This window comes from Canis lupus, chromosome 22 (assembly GCF_003254725.2).
Source record: "Canis lupus dingo isolate Sandy chromosome 22, ASM325472v2, whole genome shotgun sequence".
Lineage (NCBI taxonomy): Eukaryota > Metazoa > Chordata > Mammalia > Carnivora > Canidae > Canis > Canis lupus.
In genome coordinates this window covers 21,369,409-21,390,783 of record NC_064264.1, presented here as the reverse complement: position 1 = coordinate 21,390,783, position 21,375 = coordinate 21,369,409, and the positions used below count along the sequence as shown (strand labels likewise).

The following is a 21,375-nucleotide window of genomic DNA, read 5'->3' as shown; positions in this document are numbered from 1 at the left end:
GTGTCCATATTTTGCTACACTATTTTCTTTTTTTTTTTTTTTGCACTATTTTTGATGTTACTGAATTTCTGTTCCCCAGACAGACATCAGCTTCCCCTTCCACAGTGACAGCTCCTCTCCCTACAGAGTTCTGAAGACACTGTGCCAACTCAGCTCTTTGCATAAAAGGAGTTAGCAGTGGTGCTGTGTCCATGTTTGTATTCACAAGTCTTCTTTTCCCCCATTCTTTTTTTTTTAATTTATTTAAATTTATTTATGATAGTCACACAGAGAGAGAGAGAGAGAGAGGCAGAGACATAGGCAGAGGCAGGCTCCATGCACCGGGAGCCCAACGTGGGACTCGATCCCGGGTCTCCGGGATCAAGCCCTGGGCCAAAGGCAGGCGCTAAACCGCTGTACCACCCAGGGATCCCTCCCCCATTCTTATAACATAAATCATTACTTGTCTTGTCAGAGTTGCCTTGTGGCTATTTGCAAACATGAAGTGTCATCTACATTTTGACTTTTCTATTGTCAGTGTGCAGATATTTTTTAGAAGGAGAAAATTTTAGATCTAGGACCTTAAATATCAACAAATGAGAATTATATGATTTTAAGACTGGAAGGACATTTATACTTGGAACAATCAAACCGAAAAGCTCAAGCTCAAGGTCATGCAACAAGTCAGATGAAATATACAGAAAACAATAAAAGTGAAAGTATAGAGCAGTGCTTTCATTTGCATCTAAAAATGCCCAAGATTTAAATAAGGTATCAATGTTATACAGAAGAAATAAATCAATTACTCCTTGTCCAGTGGGTTTTTAAAGTCCTACTTTAGGAAAAAAGCAATGCCCATATTTTTCCCCTACTCTGCTCTTTTGAAAAGAAGAGTAATATGTTGCCTGTAGAGATAGGAAAGTTTCTTCTAGCTCTGTCATAGTGGGGCAATTCTAAAGTAGAAATGTGACTTTCATTGCATTTTTTTACACAGCTTAACCTGAAGTACTGTTGGCTAATTTTATCTCCATAAGATATGAAAGTATGCAGCTCAAACCCACAAGTGTAGATGGCCAAGTAAAATATGTTTAACCCACTGACCCATCTCCCCTTCACTTTGTGTTCTGCAGACTTTGAAGTTTACAATTCCAAAGGCAAACAACTCTGTTTTACATGTAAAGAATAACAGAGAATCGCACTGCCAAGCAGACTGAGAGGAACAGTTTACGGAATAAAGGATTTGTTGTGAGAGTAGACAATGCATGATATTCTTACTAATAATGCGTGATGTCTTGCTTTTTCATTTAGTTAGTGCTAGAATGTGTTTGGGACTTATTAAAAATATCTGACCTGAATTGCATGTCCAACCATATAAAAATTTCCAAAGTTAATTTAATAAATATTCTTAAGATGATGGGATACCTGAGTAATTTTTGAAACTACCATGAATTATAATTCTTTGGTGTTGTAACTTTCTCATCTGTTGCTAAAACATATATATTTAGTACTCCTATCATAGATATATGTCTTAATTGGCTTAGTAAATTATTTCTGCAAATCATTAGCTGAAATAATTTTGTTAGCCTTGGAAAACCATAAATGTTTTCTCCAGTGACTTCCTAATCTTAATATCTCAATTCAGTTTCATTTGACAAATTTATTTATTTACTTAATTTTTCCATGTGACAAATTTATTTGTTTTTGCATTTGACAAATTTATATTTGATACCATATGTCGTGTAGTTCTGAGTTTATGCAAACTAGCAAGGCAAAATTCCCTGTTCTCAATGATTCAAAATTTGTCTCTAATTCCTAGTTTTATATAGCAGTAGGTTTTGAGAAGGTTGCAAGTGTGTCACTTAATATATTGTTTTCTTCTAACAGAAATTATCATGTAAAGTAAAAAGAAAAAAATATGTTTATATGTGTGTGAGTGTATGTGTGTGTATATATGTATGTATATATAAAGAGTTTAGGTGTATTTTTACTGTGAATTGTACATCAGATTTATTTTGAGCAACTTGATTCCATATCAGGATAGATTGGATGTAGATCGTTTTCATTGCTGTCATAAACTGAACGCTTTAAACTGAATACATGATAAATTCCTTCTCTAAGACTCCTACAGTATGAGCTACTTTTAAGTTGTTCATTCATTTATGAAGGTTTAGGTTTGGTTCTCTGAATTGGGGGAAAAATTGCAATTCATGATACCAAGAAATGAGCATAGACTTCTTGCCATGCAACATTGAATTTGTGAATCTAACCTGAATATATAATGTGAGTTTCCTAAATTCATTGGCAAGTTCCTCTTTTATGAAATCACTGAAGCTCAAGGCTCTATTAGATACACTTGTTGACACTTGGGTGCCTTAAAAATGTACCTGTTCACTGAAGAAAATGATAAAACAGACAGAGCATTTGTAGAGTTTAACAGTATTCAGAGCCTCCTACTTACATTGTACAACTTTCATTAGGAACTTTCAAGACATTGACATGAAGAATATCTTTATAATTGCATGGCTTGTCAGCAGAATGTACATATGCAGGACCTAAAATCTTAAATAGGTTCTGATCACTTACTGTAGAGCAATTCTTGCCCATAAAATTGTTGGTTGTTATTGGATGTTATTTTTTTTTTTGACATTTTACTGATGACAGTTTATTTTATATTATAGCATTCTACTTAAATAAGACAAAAAATAATTAATGACTTATGGATCACTGTTAAAATAATGGATGATACTGGTAATTTTACATATTATACACTGTCTTACAATGACTGTGTAAGTAAAACAAAGATGTCATTTGAGTTAATTTTCTCAAAGAACTCCAAACCAAAAACTGTGGTTGTTTTCTCATTTGATATTATCCCCATAATAGTATGCTGGATTGGGATAAAGGACAGAGAGTTAGGAAAAATACCCTGGTGTTCTTTACTCTCCACTTAATAGAGATGAATACTAGTTTTAAGTCATAGTATGAGAAGCTTTGAGAGGAAAAACAAAGAAAAGGCAGCTCAAGGTATAATATAAATGGAGCTGTGAAAGTTTGATAATCTTGGACACTAGTCCCATTTCTCCATGATAACAGTTTCTCATCACATACATTCCATCCACTTCCTAGCATGTGACAGTGGGATCTAAAAGATAAAAGTCAGGGATCCCTGGGTGGCGCAGCGGTTTGACGCATGCCTTTGGCCCAGGGCGCGATCCTGAAGATTCGGGATCGAATCCCACGTCGGGCTCCCGGTGCATGGAGCCTGCTTCTCTCTCTGCCTGTGTCTCTGCCTCTCTCTCTCACTGTGTGCCTATCATAAGTAAATAAAAATTAAAAAAAATAAAAATTAAAAAAAATAAAAGATAAAAGTCATAGCATAGAAAGCAATGTTGTGGGTGGAATGGTCTTGCTCAGATTTTTAGACAATGACCAGGTCTCCCATTTGGTTTCCGGCTGTTCTCTCTGAGGAATTATTATTCACTCGGGAGATCTGCTAGAGGATGTGATTTAATCATAAGGTCACGGGGTGACTTATGTTTTTGGGTCAGAGTGAAAAAAAGATGGAGGGTTGTAAGATCCATGGCCACAATTGATTTCTCATGTCAGCAAAAACATAGATTTAGTCTACTATGTTTGCCACTTATCCACAGTTTAAGAGGAGAGAGCATTAACTCGTATCACTGGGGAAATGCATTCTCTTTTGAATCAGCATTTTGAAACCTAGATAAGTGCATTTTAGACAATGTTTATCAACCAAGCTTTTTTCAACGGAAAAATTATCTAAACAATCTTATTAGTTGTGGCCATATGCCTGGATGTTATCTATCTCTTTGTCCCTGTTTATATCTCTCCGTGTCTCTCTCTCTGATTATGAAAAATACATGACTATGAAAAGAAAATATTTGTGTGTGTGTATGTCAGCATTTTCTTCCAGCAAATACAACATTAAGATGTAGCATTTTAATTAAAATAGACATATATGTCTGTATAAAATGCTATGCAAGCCTTTTAATATAACTTTGTTTAGTTGAGGTAAAGATCACTATCTGGCAAGAACAATCATGACTAAAGTCATTGACTACATTTTTGAATCTGCATGAAACTGGAAGATTAGCTTCTAAGAGGCAAAAGCAAATCAATATGGCTCTGCTTATCTGATACTACACTTAGCCCCCTTTAACCATTCAAGGGATTTGAAATCTCTTTACCAGCTAACTTTGAGCCACCTGAGAGCCCAGACAAACATCAAGCTTTTACTCTTTTGGACACTGTTTGCATAGATAGGGAGAGATGATCTTGAAATGAATTTATGCTTAAATTACCACTCTAACTACCATTAGAATTTATGTTTAAATCTCAAAGCCATTTGGTACAAATCCTATCTTTGAAGGTCCTAGAAAATTAAACAATTTTTTGAGAACTGTTGTAAGTTCGAATGGTCATCCTTAATCTTTGACTCAGAGCTTGATTTATGTGTAATGGCGGAACATATTGGTTCTTGTGTTTTTAGAAATCATTTGTCATGAACCAATTCGTGTGTGCATCCAATATAAAGAAAAAGGTCGCATTCCTTTAACGATCTTTCACATTGGATTAAACCATTTTGAGACAGAGTTTGAGATGGGAGGAAGCTAAATGTTGGGGAGAGAAGATGGTAAATGAGCCTGGGGATGTGGTACCCGAAAACACATTATACAGATAAAGGTTAGATGCTAAAATTTGAAGTGGTTAACTTCTTAACCCAATGATTTTATTCATGAACTAAGGAGAGTTTCCTTATTTTTTTTAAAGATTTATTTATTTATTTATTTATTTATTTATTTATTTATTTATTCATGAGAGACAGAGAGAGAGAGAGAGAGGCAGAGACACAGACAGAGGGAGAAGCAGGCTCCATGCAGGGAGCCCGACGTGGGACTCGATCCCGGGTCTCAAGGATCACGCCCTGGGCCGAAGGGAGTGCTAAACCGCTGATCCACCTGGGCTGAGAGTTTCCTTCTTGCATGATTTTCTGTTACTATAATTACTTTACAAATTCATGTTGTAAGAGTCTGAAGAAACATGATGAAAACACAGGGACAGACAAAATGAGACTGAACACACAATTTAAAGGAATATTGAGCATTGCAATCTACTTCAGAATAGCATAAAACATAATAAAATAAGTCTAATTCACATAGTTATATCGGTTGTTACTAATTTTGTTTCTTAGAAATAGGACCTGAATGTACATGTAGGCTTTACTCTCTGAGAAGCTGCCTCATTACATTTTTATGAAGATTGGCTGTTTTTTTCCAAGACACTTGCATGATCACATGCTTGTGAAAATATCTATTGGTTAGCAGGATTTTGAAACAAGTGTTTGTGATATTCAATAGTATCAATAACAGTATCATATAAAATGCAATTTTCTGCCCACAGATGACAGTGAACATTAAAATTATTTTAAATTTATTTTTGTAAATAGTAAATCGCAGGACTTGGATAAAAGGCATGAACGTTTTTCTTTTAATTCCTAAAAAAAATGGCTCACAGCGATGTAAATTTCCCAGTAAACAATAAAGCCTTCAAATCTTCAAAACCTTCACATATGACCAATTAAACATGACCGAGAATCCTATAAAGTGATTGTAGTGGAGAATAGAAGGAAAAAAACTTGATAAGATCATAAATAACACATTGACTATCTTTGAACCTTGGTAACAGCCCCTGTGAAATCTATATCAATCCATTAATGAAAAAGCTAAAATCAGTTTGCTGAAGGTGAAATCATTATTCAGCATAGACTAATTCCATTTCCAGTGAGTAGGGAGTATAATTCTTATGAGTGTAAATATAGTCATACATCTTATAGTTTCATAAATATAAATGATATATCTACCATTCCTTTTAGTCTAGAAGAGTTCATTCTGTTGGCATGCACAATCATTTAAAGGGAATATATCTTTACATTGAGTGGTCATGGATAAAAATTGAGACACTATAAATTAATGATATTCTCTGATAGAAGGCTCTTTGAAAATATGTTTACAATCATCACCTTCTCCTTAGATACCTATTCCAGGGGATTTGACTGGTATCTAGATAATAGCAAACTGACTTTTAAAAACTGACCAATACTAGCTTAGGGGAAAGAACCCTATTTTTCTCTTTTTAATTCATTTAATTATGTATTCATCAAAAGATTGGTACAGCCATGCACCACACACATAGTAGGCTCTGGAGACAGACATAAATGGAGCTGAAGGCTGCATTTGAGAAACTTCCAGTGAAAATTGCAGAGAGTAATAATTGCAGAAAAGGAGGTTTTGTCAGTAAACCTATCCAGGGAGCTCAGAGGAGGAAGCAGCAAGCTCTTTGTAATTTTATGGGAAATTTCACACTAGAAATAACTTTTGAGATACATTTGAAGGATGAGTAGAAATCAATCAAAAGGTGGGGACTTTCATTGCTTAATTGGTTGGCTGGAGAAGAAAGTCTTATAATTGGTAATAGTGTACAGCCAGGAGGAAAAGAAAAAAAAAAAAAAGGTAAAATAATGCTTTGTTTCTGAGGAGTTTCTGCTTGTTTATTTGTCTGTTTTTTAAAAGGAGTCTATCCATGAGACCATTTCTCCAAAATAATGTGTTATCTTTGGGGTGCAGAATGATAAATGGTAATTTCAATACTGTATATTAATTACAGAGTTGATTTTTGTGTCTCAGGGGACCATTAAATTGACAAGTTATGATTTTCTTGTAGAAAGTAAAACATTCAGAAATTATTAAAAATGCAAATATAACTTTCTTACCATTACTGTATCAGTTAAAGAACAGAGAAACTGTGACATTGTGTAGCAAAGCTGATGTTCAGTGATATAGTTTAATAACTTGACCTATTTGACAGATCTCTCTGTCTGGTGTTTTGGTCTCAATAAATTAATGTTAATATTAATAGATCATGTTGCCATGTAACACGTGCATGCTAGTGTCGGAAACTATTCAAATTTGTCATTAATTCAGAATTAAGTAGATTTCCATTTCTGTCAATCACTACTAGCATATTTCTATGACACCATGATTTCTGGAACTCATTTGCAAGGTAGAGGCTATAGTCTAATTAATTTATAACAGATTAAACTGACCAATAAATAATTAAAAATAATCTTACTGCTATTAGTAAGGCTTGCTATGTGAGTACAATGAAATAAATCATAATGCTTCAAGTTACATTTGGTAAGTACTTCCTTTATTCTTTGGTAGATAAACCATTTATCCAACTAAAAATACATCATTTCACCCCCAAAGCTGAGGGATAATCATGGTATGTACATCAGGGGCTTCAGGGGCTTCAGGGGATGGAGTGTATCAGGAATACAAAGAGGTTAAAGATACAGTATCTGACTTTCAAAAAACGAAGACAAAAAACCAAACTTTGGTAGTGGAGAAGGGAATACATTTCAAAAATTTTTCTATTGAGAAGGAAGATTTAATGTCATTTTCATAAAATAGTAGTAAGTTAATAATATTATGAGAAACATGTATAATGGTGTAGTATTATTCCTTGAACAGGGCAGATACACCTCTGTTTTGGAGTAATGTGCAGCATTGTTGCAAAATATATATAATTTGTATACATATAAGAGAAGAATCTTATGGGCCATTAAACTGATTTATTACCAACATTTTTGACTCTAGTTAAAGATACCTTTTCTTCTCTTTCCTTGTCAGACATGTTTCTTAGAACAAAATAGAAAATACAGTTGTAACAGTCTTTCATTTGCTACATTAAACACATTTAAGTGCCTGTCCACCAAAGACTTTCACATCTCATGCTTTCTCTCAAGATTGACATATTATTCCCCAGAGTTCTGAAGTGAATTTTTTTCTATTAAACCCTACCAGATGGGTAATATCTGAAACCACTGTTTGAATTAAAATGTAACTGAACCCACTTAACTCTTATTACAATGATAGCTGACTGCCCTCTTATAATCTTCCTGTTCAAATCCTCCAAAAATCCAAAACCATTTACTATAAGCTATACATTTAAGTTATAAATAAAGATAATGAGAAAGAAGACAGAAGCTCTGAGAATCTGTTGATCATATCATCTTATGTCTGATTAATCACCTCCATGACATCATTAATACCTTATTTAGATGACCTGAGATCCTTCTGGTTAATTTGTAGGATTGGAATAAGATAAAGGAACATTCCTATGCCAAGTCAACAGTTGGATTAGTGGTTTTGAAGCACAGTTATTGAGGGCAGGAGAGGAGGTGATGGGCCAGGGTGGAGTTAGGCATGAGAAAACATTATATTTTATTTACTTTTTACCTTTCCTGAAAACTGGTGTAAATATTCTTCATGTTTTCTTACTTAAAAATGTCTCAACTCTCTTTGCAGCATCAACAGATATACACAGATAACATTAGATTTTACAAACTTTGTCAGGATGCTTAACTAGTAATCAAAGTAAAGATATGAATTCGTTAAAACTAAAGATCAAATATTCATAATATGTACAGCTGTAGTGCACGTGTAGAAAAGTGTTCATTTATATGTTAATTATTCCTGTAAGTTTCGTGTTGTCAAAATTATCATGGATACTCTGATCAGAGGTATTTTTTACTGAAAAAGTGATTTGGTTTAGATTCTGTGTTTGAAATCTAAGTCCTGAAAGACATAAGGATAGTTAAAGAAAAGAGAGCAATATATTTTAATAATGGTTACTAATCACCCATAAACAATAATATAAATAATAAATAAATAAATTTCAGTAGAAATATTATATCTTTGAATTGTTATTACTCCTTTGTTAGAAGATCATCTTGCTAAGGAAATTTTGTTTCAATTATTTTTAGTTAGAAACTTTTTACATTATTTGTATTGATTTTCACATAGGGTTGCATATGGGGGAAATGAAAGTTTGGAAAATAAGAGTGGTTGTTGGAAATTCCCAGAAAGTGAAAGACCAATCAATATTAGGTCATAAATGGAAGAGTGGCACAAGCAAGGGCCTCTTCATATGGGAGATCATGATGACACTGTATTTTTGTTATTTTTGCTGAAATCTGGATGCCAATTGATCAGTCTTGCTTGCCTTAGAATTGCTGCTGGAATAACTAGGTAATATTCATTGTTCTTGGAAAACAACTAAAACCGATTAGCAAATTGACTTTGATGTGCACCATCCTTGACAATAGCAGTGCATTTTCCCCTGAAGAGATACGGTATTCCTGAGCATTTCAAATGAAACATGAACACCAAGAACTCACATTTTTTTAGAAGGGAGGCAGTGGGATACAGTGTTTTTAACCACCCTTGTGAGTGTGGATGCAAAGCAATGAACGAAGAGTCAAAAGATCCTTATGTGTATATTGTGATGAAGTACTGATACAGAAACAGACCCCTCTTTTGTGTTCTTTGAGTCTACTTGGCCTCATCAGATAAAGGCTCATATTGTAACCTTTCTTTTGTGACAGCCTCGTTGATCAGCAGAAATTAATGCCTGATAACATTTGTTTTATTTTTTTGCCTGATAGCATTTAATGTGAACAATATTATGCTTTGTAAAGATAAGGTGCATTTTCCTTCATATAGGAAATAATTAAAGATATTTTATTACCCTTGTATCATAGTTGCAGACTGTCTCTTAGGGTTAGCAAAATCACAACTCCCATCCTTGGACAGCAGCTTTTCATAAGTGTTCAGGTTTTCTCTAGACAGCTATCTTCCTAAAACAAACAAACAAACAAAAAGCAGTTGATTAAATGACCAAGTAAATTCACAAGAAATTATTGTAACACTGTCATAATTGAAACAGCAGAAACGTCAGGTGTTTGCTTGTATTTTAAGCATTTTAGGAGCTAGAGAAAGAGCAGTCGTCTCAAAGGGTACAGCTTTCTGAGTTTTTTTTGGAGGGGGGTTGTTTTGTGTTTTTCACTCAACTTAGCAATTGTATTGTGTCTGTAGCCACCAATTCTGACATTCTTGACATTAATATCAAACCCATTTCTGGATCTCATCAGATAGCTTTCCTTGCCCATGGGCTAGGTAGCCTATTCTTGCTAATTAGATTCACTTCAAAGAATTTGGCCTGTCAATACCCTTGAATTTGAATTAGGGTCATTTTAAAGAAATACATTTGTTTTCACAGTGTATTTAGAAGATGAAAAGTTTAACAATTAGTAGATTTCCCGGGTAAGAGTTCATTTTTAAGCATAGCTTTAAAAGAAAGGTTGTAATATTTTTCCTCTATTCACCTACCCTTTCTGATCTTCATATAGCTTCTTTTTAGAATAAATTATTGGAGCGCCTAACCTGCACTCTTTACACAGCCATCGATGCCAAGTCACAGATTTTCTTTCTTTTTCCCTTTTTTCCTTTTAATAATTCAGCTCTTATGCACCCCTTATCACATTGAATTTGCCCTTGGTGTAGATGGCAAAGCTCTAAGTGAGGGTTTAATTATAGCCATTTAGAGACAACTTAAAAACTCCTGTCTAATTTACTGCAGTTCTAAAGTAGAGTCTGGATAAGAGTTTGAAAGTTTTAAAACTACTAATAGATAACATGCTTACAGGGAGGTTTGTATAGTTCAAATTATTTTTCAAGGAGAAATGAAAGAATACAAGAGATTTTTTCATATTAAAGTCACATGACCAGATCTAGGTTAAAATTTTAACTCCTTTACTTCTGCCTTAGAATGTAGTAGCTTCATTGATTGTTTCTGTTAATCTTCCCTAAGGTGGTCTTTGAAGAACTTTTAGCCAATATTTCTGATTTAGGACTTTCTTGATGTTTGTTTTTTTTTTTTTCAGAGAAAACTGCTTTAGATCATAAAAACTTATTTTTTTTAAAGATTTTATTATTTATTTATTTATTTATTTATTTATTTATTTATTTATTTATGAGAGACACAGAGAGAGGCAGAGACATAGGCATAGGGAGAAGCCGGCTCCATGAGGGTAGCCCGATGCGGGACTCGATCCCAGGACCCCAGGATCACGACCTGAGCCGAAGGCAAATGGTCAACCACTGAGCCACCCAGGCATCCCAAATCATAAAAACTTTAATTTGGTACTAAGACTTACAAATTCTGGCAAGAGGAAAATCATCTTCAGTTATTTTTAACTCACTTAAAAATTACCTCATATATATATAATTTTTATATGCCCAAGTTTCCTCTTATTGTTTCTCTTATAATACTTTAATCAAATATTTTGTCACTGTAAAACAAAGAAATAGGTGCTCCAAACACTTTTCCTGTATGTTTTCTTTACTGTCGCATGCCAAAGCTCTTCCCATAATGAATTTCCCAAATGAATTCTAATCCTTTATAAATTCCCATAATGAATTCTAATCCTTTATAAATTATGAGATGTAAGTTTGTCTCCTGAAAAATAGAAAGTGAAAGACCTGAGTTAAGGAATGAAAACACTATCCCTAAGAGAGAGGCTATTGCCAAGGTAATGGTCTTTGGAAGGAGAAATATTTTAACTGCTATTTTAAAAATATAGTTTCAAATTTCATTCTTCAAAGAAATAAAATGGCTTTTTTTTTACATGTATATAGTGTTGTAAGCACTGTGTACACTGTTAGAAACCCTTCATTGTGTTTCTCATACCGATGGTTGCCATGAATATTTTTTCTTCAACTTGAATCAGAGTTACACTTCTGGGTCCCAAAAAAAGAAAACAGATAATATCATGTTTTATAGACCATGGAGGAAAATGTGATTTTCTCCCTTAAAATAACCACAATCCCTTCACTATCTTTTTCTCCCCAGTAATATGTGTCATCTACTGTACTTATTACAATGTCAATTCGCTATGGAGGTTTGTATTGCTTATGTCTTATCACTTCCCAAGTTTCTGAGCTTGCTTACAGTTGTTTCAGTGCATGGTTTAATGAAATCCCTGAAATAGGAAAGTAATATGAAATATCTTCAGAGGATATTGGAATGGAGAAGAGTTTTGAAGGTTTTGTCTTGAACTTCCAAAGATAGAGCTATCATTTTATCGAGTGTGACTCTTATGATTTCAGTATTAGGAAGCTGTATCATATAGGACCATTAATTCATGAACTCCAATGTATTCCTCAGGATTAAAATCTTTATAGCTTCATTTAAATTGTTTGTGACTAAAGAGCCAATTTCTAAAGAATTTAGTACTTTTTCCTCTATGCTCCATATAAATAAATCCTTGATCTCAACTGTGTGTTTGGATGACTTTTAACTTCACTAGGACCATATATATTCTAAGTGTAATCCCTCTCCACTGATCTTTTTTTTCTCTACCTGGGAAACAATAACCTAATCTTTGTGTTTTGTTCAGTTTTTAAGGCACAGGCCATTCTGAGCCCCTTATCAAATAGCCAGTTATTTCTTTAAAAGGAAAGAAAGAAAGGAAAGAAAGCGCATTGCCTTCAGCAGCTCTATACATGCATGCACAAATATAATGCACAATTTGAGTTCCATTTTTCCTTGTAGGTTTTCCTCTCCTGCTTTTCCTTTTCTTCCCCCTTTTTTTCTTCTTCTCCTCCTTTCTCCTTTCCCTTGTCCTCTTCTTTTTCTTATTCCTCCTCCTTCTCTTCCTCCTCTTCTTCAGCAAGGTTACCAGGGCACACAGCAAAGTTTGTTCCCTATACTAATACACAGCCCCTTCAGCCCCAGGCAAGAATCTCAGTTCACCAAGAACTATGGCAGTGCACCCCAGTCACGCCTGTCACCCACCCTAAGCCTGCCTATGCGTGCCACCAAATGTACACGAATGAGAAGATATTATTGTAATCATTCAACAAAGATTTATTCATCCAGCTATGTGTTCCAGGAGCACAATTTCTCTTCTACACTTAGGTTTTGAAAGTGAAGATTAGTTTATCTAATAGCTGCACTGTGCTAAAATATTATGCTGAGTTCTGACCTGATGTCAACACTAATACCAGGGTAATCCAGAGGTATAGATACCATACTTCTTGGGTTTGGAACTTCATTGACATTAATTTGGTCCATGATACCCTGCAGCAGTCCCTCTGAACCTTTATATCATCCATAGGGGTGTCATACAGGAGAAAATTGCCATGTGCAATTCCTGCATCACAGCTCTGGCTGTGCATCTTTCCCTGCCACTCAAGAAAAGAAGATCAGAATGCAGTGATGAAGAGAAAAGGATAACATGACACTAATTAATTTTTTAAAAATACGTAATGTTCGGGGTGCCTGGATGGCTCAGTCAGTTAGGTATCTGCCTTCAGCTCAGGTCATGATCAGGGTCCTGGGATCAAGCCCCGTATGGGGCTCCCTGCTCAGGAGGGAGTCTGCTTCTCCCTCTCACTCTTCCTGCCACTTCCCCTGCTCGTGCTCATTCTCTCTCTCTCTCAAATAATTTTTTAAAAATATGTAATGCTTAAAGCCTTGGGTCTGAGTCCTTGAAGTAACACCAGTAGCACATTCCTTGCCATGTTAATAAAAACTCTTATGCTCTAGTGTCACCGTGCTTTAGGAAGCCATCCTTCGCCACCCTGAGAAACTTCTCTGTAAGTTGTGCTCAGCTGTCCACTCTCCTCACACCCTCTTGTGATGTGCAGCACACATGGCAGGACAGATGGCCAGAGAGAGGTGTGTTATCTGTGCTCGTGCAGCAGTTTCTCTGTGCATCTTTACTATTAGCATATGACTCTTCTGCCCTTAATTTCTTCCTATGATAGTGTTAAGTGAGGTAGTCACATCTGCTGTACAGATTGTTGGGATCCTTGCTGCAAAACAATTAGGTAGGGATTGCCTATACAGTGAAAAAATTCCAAGTGTCTGTTTCTGCATGGTTTCCCGTGAGAGGCAAAGGCCATCTATTGACAGCTTGAAGGTGACTTGCTTGGTGAACTTTTGTCATCTTCCTAATTCAGCAGCAAACTGCGGGTTCACAGAACTGAATGACCTAAAAATCTTTTTATCTTAAGGCCACTAAAATGCCTAATGGTACATAGTAGCCTTTATGAGAGCATAAAGCCTAAGTCCCGTCCTCTTATGTGTAAACATTCAACTGGTTAGGAAATAAGTTTTTTTTTTCTTTTTTTTTAATTTATTTTTTATTGGTGTTCAATTTACTAACATACAGAATAACCCCCAGTGCCCGTCACCCATTCACTCCCACCCCCCGCCCTCCTCCCCTTCTACCACCCCTAGGAAATAAGAAGTTATAGCAAGTTCTAAGAGCTACCAAAACAGTAGTCTCCTTAGATTTTTTTCATTAATAGTGAATGAATACATATTTTGGAACAATGACGAAAAGAAGGATATAAAATACGTTTCTTAACCTCAAGAGGTCTCAAGTCTAGTTGAAGAAATGAAAACCCACAGCTTTGAAGTGGATACTGTGCTTGGGGGTAGGATAGGTGGTAGCGGATATGTTTTGACTTATCTGTGAAAGACAGAACTATAATATTACACTTGTCAAATATGGTGCTTTAGGGGAATCCTGTGCATTTTGATATTTTTGTCTTTTGGATAGCATGGAATTCAAAATGAATTAGGTTTTAATGTCATACTGTAATTGCATTCAGTGATCACATTAGAAATACACGGCATTTACTTAATATTCTATTGAAAATCCAGTTTTATTTTATACTATTTTTTATTTAATAAATGTAATACCGAAATTTAGGTTTTTTACTGTGTCTGTTTAGAAGCCTAAAGCTGTGACCATTCTCACTTACTTTCTGTATATACATAGAAGTAATGTTCATATGCCCATTTTGTTCCTGGAGCATATAAAAGCAGTTCTATATAAAAAGCACACATCCCTTGTATAGCAAAAGGTAGTTCGATTCAGATTCTTTAGTGTGGCCCTTAAGAACAGAGCCTCCTATTATTTTCAGGTTTCTCATTTAGCTTTGAAAAAATGTGCCCCCCAAACCCCTGGCTTAATGACACTTTTTGATGGAGTCAGTGTGAAAATGTATGGTTTTAGTAACTGTAAAATGAACTCAGGATGGATTACTTCTCACAAAAACCAGAGCTCAGGCAAAGTGATATAAAAAAAAAAAATCTTACGTCTTTGAAATGTTGAACGAAAATAATTCCGGCACAGTTTATGTGATTAGATCTATTTTCATTTAGCCACACAGTTTGTACTTCTCTTCATCCTTGGGGTTTTTTAGCAAAGTTATTTGTATAATCAATCCTTTAAAGAGGAAAAGAAAATGTAACCTAGAGTCTCTCTTTGAATGAATGTTTCTTTTTTCTCCACAATTTAAATTTCTTCGAAAAATGTTTTCTAAATAGATTTTAATCTATTATACTGACGAACAGAATTGTATCCTTAAGATCAGCTTGTGACACACTTGGAGCTATTGCTGAAATATTGACTTTAAAAACCTCATTTGTGATAGTAATTACACCTAACTGTAGACCTAGTGACAGAAAGGAACATTGGGAAGAGAAAGGAAGAATATTGGGCAGAAAAGGTAAGATGAAGGAAAGATAGGGATATAGATATGAAAAGAGAGATAGTAAGTATCTTCTCAGTTCTCTCTAAATTGCAGTCAGATTTTAAGAAAAAGGGACATATAATTTTATCAGCCTTTCAAAGTATTTCTTTAAAAAAAAAAAAGATTTTATTTATTTATTCATTAGAGACACAGAGAGAAAGAGAGAGAGAGAGTGAGAACGGCAAAGACACAGGCAGAGGGAGAAGCAGGCTCCATGCAGGGAGCCTGACATGGGACTTGGTCCCGGGTCTCCAGGACCACACCCTGGGCCAAAGGAGGCGCTAAACCGCTGAGCCACCCGGGCTGCCCCTCAAAATATTTCTTAGCACATTTATTTGTTCCTACAAGTGCTCATTATCCTACTTTACTCTTGGGAAAGATATTTTCTTGCTTATTCCTTTAAAATAATTTATATCTTGGGATGCATGATATAGCCAACTCTGGGATGCATCAGTGGACAACCAATTGGTTAACTTATATATTAAACTATGTATATGCCTTGCTGATTAAACTGTTTGCTAGTATTGTTTTCAGCACAACTATTTTTTAAAATTATTTTTCTACTTTTCATAATTATATATATATATATATATATATATCATATATATATATGATACTTATGCTATTGGCCTAGGTAGTTTGTTGATTATTTAAATGAGTTAATGAAAGTAGGAATAACAAAAACATTTTGATTTAAAACCTATAATTGTATAACCATTTTTATGGCCAGGGCTATATTTTGGTTAGTCTCCTTCAGGAGCTTGTCACTGTGTTTTTTTTTAACTCATAGTATAATTCATCCATTTTTATAATATTTAAGTACAAAATTCTCTAAAATTTAAAATACAAGTAAAGAGGGGCACCTGGGTGGCTCAGTCAGTTAAGCAACCAACTCTTGGTTTCAGTTCAGGTCATGATCTCCAGGTCCTGGGATTGAGCCCACGTCAAGATTAGCGCTTGGTGTGGAGTATGCTGGAGATTCTCTCTCCATCTCCCCACCCCCACTCACATATGCTCTCTCTGAAATAAATAAATAAATCTTAAAAAAAAAGAAAGAAAAGAAAGACTTTTGATATAGAACATTTCTAGATGTTTATGACATTTCCCTCCCACCTTTCACACATTTTACCCATATATAATTCAGAACTTTGTTTTGATTTTGTTTGGATAACTTTTTCATTTTGCCTTTCAAGAGAGATCACCATAGTTTTCATGACCAAAAAATACCATTTGACACTTAAATTGTAATGATACATAAAATATTTAATTAAGCTTACATATTGATAAAAAAAGAGTGCAGTTAAAAAGACCATGTTAATTAAATTAGATTATTAAAAACAGGGATCCCTGGGTGGCTCAGCGGTTTAGCACCTGCCTTTGGCCCAGGGCACCAACCTGGAGTCCCGGGATTGAGTCCCACGTCGGGCTCCTGGCATGGAGTCTGCTTCTCCCTACTCCTGTGTCTCTGCCTCTCTCTCTCTCTCTCTCTCTCTCTCTATGTCTATCATAAATAAATCTTTAAAAAAAGATTATTAAAAAATAAAATATTAAGATAAAATCTGAGAACAATCCACAGTAACTTTTGGAAAGCAGGCAGCCCAGTGGGTGCGAGGTAAAATACAGAAGCCTGTGAACCAGAGTAGCCAGTGCATGAGGGATCTCCCATCATTAGTTTTGAGACAACAGAGGTCCTTTAACAGGTGAGTTGGCTAAAGTCCTCTACTGTATTAGAATATAGGCTAATGTGCTAGGTTCTCTGATTCAACCATATTTTATTTTTTTCTATTTTAGGCGATGGTAAATTTAAAGGTATTGATTTTCTCTTTTTTTCCTGCATTTGTGCATGTGTGATTCTAATCTTTAGGAAATTTTAAGCAGTCTAACTCCATGGGAAGTCAGTTATGAGGATGTACTCACTTTGTTTTTTGGTAGTGTGTAAATTGAACATTTGTTTCTCATTAGATGCCCGGCACTCACAAAATAGAAGTGATCACGGTTGCTTTTGTGGGGGGTTTTTTTGTTGTTTTTTTTCAAATATCTCATGCAGGACTTTGACGCTAAAGAAGACTCAATTTATTCCATGGGATATTCAAATAGTATTTAGTGGTAGTGGTGGTGAGGTGTATTTCTGGGTCTAGAAATAATGATTTTAAGTGCTAACATACTACAGTTAATCAAATCATATATCATAGTAAGTAATAGCTCCACTCTTACCAGCTATTCTCAATTTATTACCTGCATTTTCTTAATATTACATTGCAGGCTAATAAGTGTTCTCTAGCATGGCTATATTCACTTACAAGTCTGTAAGGAACAATGCAAGATGAACATTTAAAGTCCTGTAAGTCACACGAAGTGTTGAAGAAGCCCAGTTCTATTACTTGTCCTGATGTTTCATATTATAATTGTATGAAAATAGGTGTTCCCTGTAATGAAAGAGAATGAAAGGGCAAATATACTGCCTATTTTTTCCTGTCATATAGACTAAAACAAAGCCACAGCTTAGTATTAGGTACTAATACAAAGAGGATAAAACTAATAGGGAGCAATGATAATAGGAAAACAGCTGTTTCATTGCAAGGGTGGGAACGCACAAGTGCCGGTGTTGCTAGGCAAATCCAGCTTTTAGTGATTACAGGGAATAGTATAGAGTTACTTCCAAGAATTTTGGTGATCGAGTTCAGAAAGGATATTGCTTATTAGTAGGCACCTGAGTCATAACATGCAATTACCGAAAAAGTAGCCTAACTCCATCTGGCAAATACTGACAACTTTTGATAAAGTAACTATGCCATTGGCAATGAAATTTCTGTTATCTTTTAGTAACAAGTTCAGTGTTTTTAATGGAGTTAATCACATATCAGACAGTACTCTATTAATCCCTGAATGGCTTTAGAATATTGATAAGTAATACTTAGCAACTTAAATCTGTTTGCCTGAAATTGGCAGTGTTTTGTGAAGCAGTGGCATAATATATGGGAAGAATATCATCAACTGGTTGAGTGCACTTGAACATTCCTTCCTTTCTCCGGGTCTAATTGTCCTCGATGAGATTATTAGCTGTGGTGATCTCTGAGCATTCTTTCAGCTCTAAACTACTCTGACCTGTCTGTTATCATGGAAGAAATATATTTTGTTGTTCACCAAAGGAATGTACTCTGTTTTATAGACATATGCCCTCCAGTTAGAGACGGTTCAGATTTAGAAGATGAAATGCCATAGAGGCTGTGATCTTTCTGGCAAACCCACGTGAGTGCATTTTGAGAAGTGGAAGTTCGGTCAAATGGTGGTATAGAAAAATGCCTGTGCACAGGTGCTAGAGAGAATTGACTAGAAACTCACCAGCCATTTACTACTTGTGTGCTTTGGGGCAAAGTACTTACAGTGTCCCCATCTAAAAAATGAGGATAAAAGTCTATCTTCTAGAATTGTTGTGAAAATTGAATATAATAAAATGTGTAAAGTGCTGAGCTCAGTGGTGGAAACTGCTGTTCCCTCTCTCCCTAGCTTCCTGTCTGTTGCAATCTAAATGAATGAGAATTCCCTAATCAAATTTCTAAAAGTAGTATTATTCCATCACTTTTAGTCCCTCCATGATGCTCGTTTTTCCTCTTGCCTTCTCATATTCTGTCAAATTCACAGAGGCTCCCTGTTCCCTTTCCATCCATTCCTCTCTACTGCAACGTAGGGAATTTACCTGAAAGACCTACACTTACTAACAGAATAAAGCAAGGAGGGAAGGAGTGAATTGATTTAAGTAAATCATATTAATGTAAATGTAAAGACCTGGTAAATGAGTCCAAACTTTTGAGTCTAAATGATCTAGTTTGTTCTCAGCACTGACCTCAATGCCCTGTGATGTTCCTAGCTAATAATGGTCTCGGCCTGCCCTTGACAGTCTGGCAATACTCTTTACAGCAATTAACCTAGAAATTGCTATCATTGTTTATACAAAGCCCATCAAGGAGGTCAACAGATAATAATAACATTTGCCTTTCTTGTATACCAAGCACTAATAAATGTATTATTTGAATCTCACAATAATCCCATGAGATAAGCAGATATTATTATTTATGAATTGTTTGTTTTAATTGAGTCATTAAGAAGTAACTTTTCCAAGGTCTTATAAATAGAAAGTGTCAGAAGCTAGGACTGGAAGTTAGGCCTCCTGTTATATTATCCTCATACTTACACAGTGGGGACTCTTTGAAAACCTTTCTTTTTTTTTTTAATTTTATTTTTATTTTTATTTATTTATGATAGTCACAGAGAGAGAGAGAGAGAGAGAGAGAGAGAGAGGCAGAGACACAGGCAGGCTCCATGCACCGGGAGCCCGATGTGAGATTCGATCCCGGGTCTCCAGGATGGCGCCCTGGGCCAAAGGCAGGCGCCAAACCGCTGCGCCACCCAGGGATCCCCTGAAAACCCTTCTTTGACAGGTTCCAATAATTAATTTCATCCACCTGTTACAATAGTAGTACCAGCTACCCTTACATAGACCAAGTGTATCTGCCTTGTTCACATTGCTCTTAAATAGGTAACTATTTAAAGGCTATTTAAAGGTGAAGTTTAAAGGCTGTTTCTGTTTGACATCCTCTTTTCACTATGCACTGTATTGAAGAAGTAATTCGGATTAACTATATGTGTACATATATGGCTGTCTGTTTCTTTTCCCTTTTTTGGTCCTTTTTCCTATTCTTTTTTTTCTTTTCTTTTTCTTTCTCGTAGTTTTTTTTTTTTAATTTTTAAAATTTTGATTAAGATAAAATGCAGATGTAAAAAAATTACCATCATAATAAAGATCTGTATCTGTACAGTTCAGTAATGTTAAGCATATTCACACTGTGGTACAACCCATCTTCAGAACTTTCTCATCTTGCAAGACTGGAACTCTGTATCTATTAAACAACTCCCCATCTCTCTTTCCCCCAAGCACCTGGCGGCTACTCTTCTACTTTCAAACGTAACAAGGTTGACCACTCTCAATACCTTATATAAGTGAAATTATATAGTATGTGCCTTTTTGTAACTGGTTTGTTTCACTTAGCATCGTGCCCTTAAGGTTTGTCCACATTGTACCATGTGTCAGAATTTTCTTCATTTTTATGACTGAATAATTTTCTATTGTATATATATGCTACATTTTGTTTCCACTCACCCATCAATGGATATTCAGGTCATTTTCACCTTTTGGCTATTGAAATAATATTGCTATGAATATGAGTGCACAACTCTCTGTGAGATCATTCTTTCAATTCTTTGGGATATATATTTGGAAGTAATATTGCTAGATTACATGGCAATTCTAATTTTTATTTTTGGGAGAACCACCATACTGTTTTCCATAGCAGTTGTCCTAGACGTCAATAGTAGAAGACCTCCTAGGAACCAGGCTAAATTAGAATAATCTAGGACTTTTTGTCTGCTCTGTGCTTTATTCTTCACATCCAATCAATGGTCATGTTTTACAGATTATACTTCTTCAGCATATCCTGATGCTTCCATGTTTACAGACCAAATTACCTCATACCCAGATAATTATAATTATGTCCTTAGGGACTTGTCTTGCCAATGGCCATTTTCTCCCTGCAGTATATCTTTAAACTCCTGCCAAATAAGCATTTTTATATTAGAGCTCTAATACTGCCCTTCCTTTGGTTGATATTTAAATGTGTCTCTATTCATTGACTACTATATAAAATCAAAACTGCTTAGTCTGGGGATCAAGATTTGCTATAATTTCAACTTCTTTTCCAATCCAGCTTCCACTATTTCCCTCTCCCAAGCCTATGTTCTAGCCAGGTTGAATTACTTACAGACATATTTTCTACACTTTCTACTTTCCGATTTTGCCTGTTTATATGCTGTTCACCACCTGGAATGTTTTAAACATACTTACTCTGCTTCTTATCCAAATGCTTCGTGT

General features: G+C 35.2%; 1 protein-coding gene and 1 long non-coding RNA gene across 2 annotated transcripts in view; one reads left to right on the top strand and one right to left on the bottom strand.

Annotated features, from left to right (window-relative positions):
- Positions 1-21,375, top strand: part of PCDH9 (protocadherin 9) — an 887,338-nt gene that overhangs the window by 795,847 nt on the left and 70,116 nt on the right.
- Positions 9,502-21,375, bottom strand: part of LOC125753302 (uncharacterized) — a 55,953-nt gene continuing 44,079 nt past the window's right edge. The window contains exon 3 of the long non-coding RNA XR_007404808.1: positions 9,502-9,697. This is a non-coding gene — a long non-coding RNA (uncharacterized LOC125753302). The remainder of the gene's footprint in view (positions 9,698-21,375) is intronic.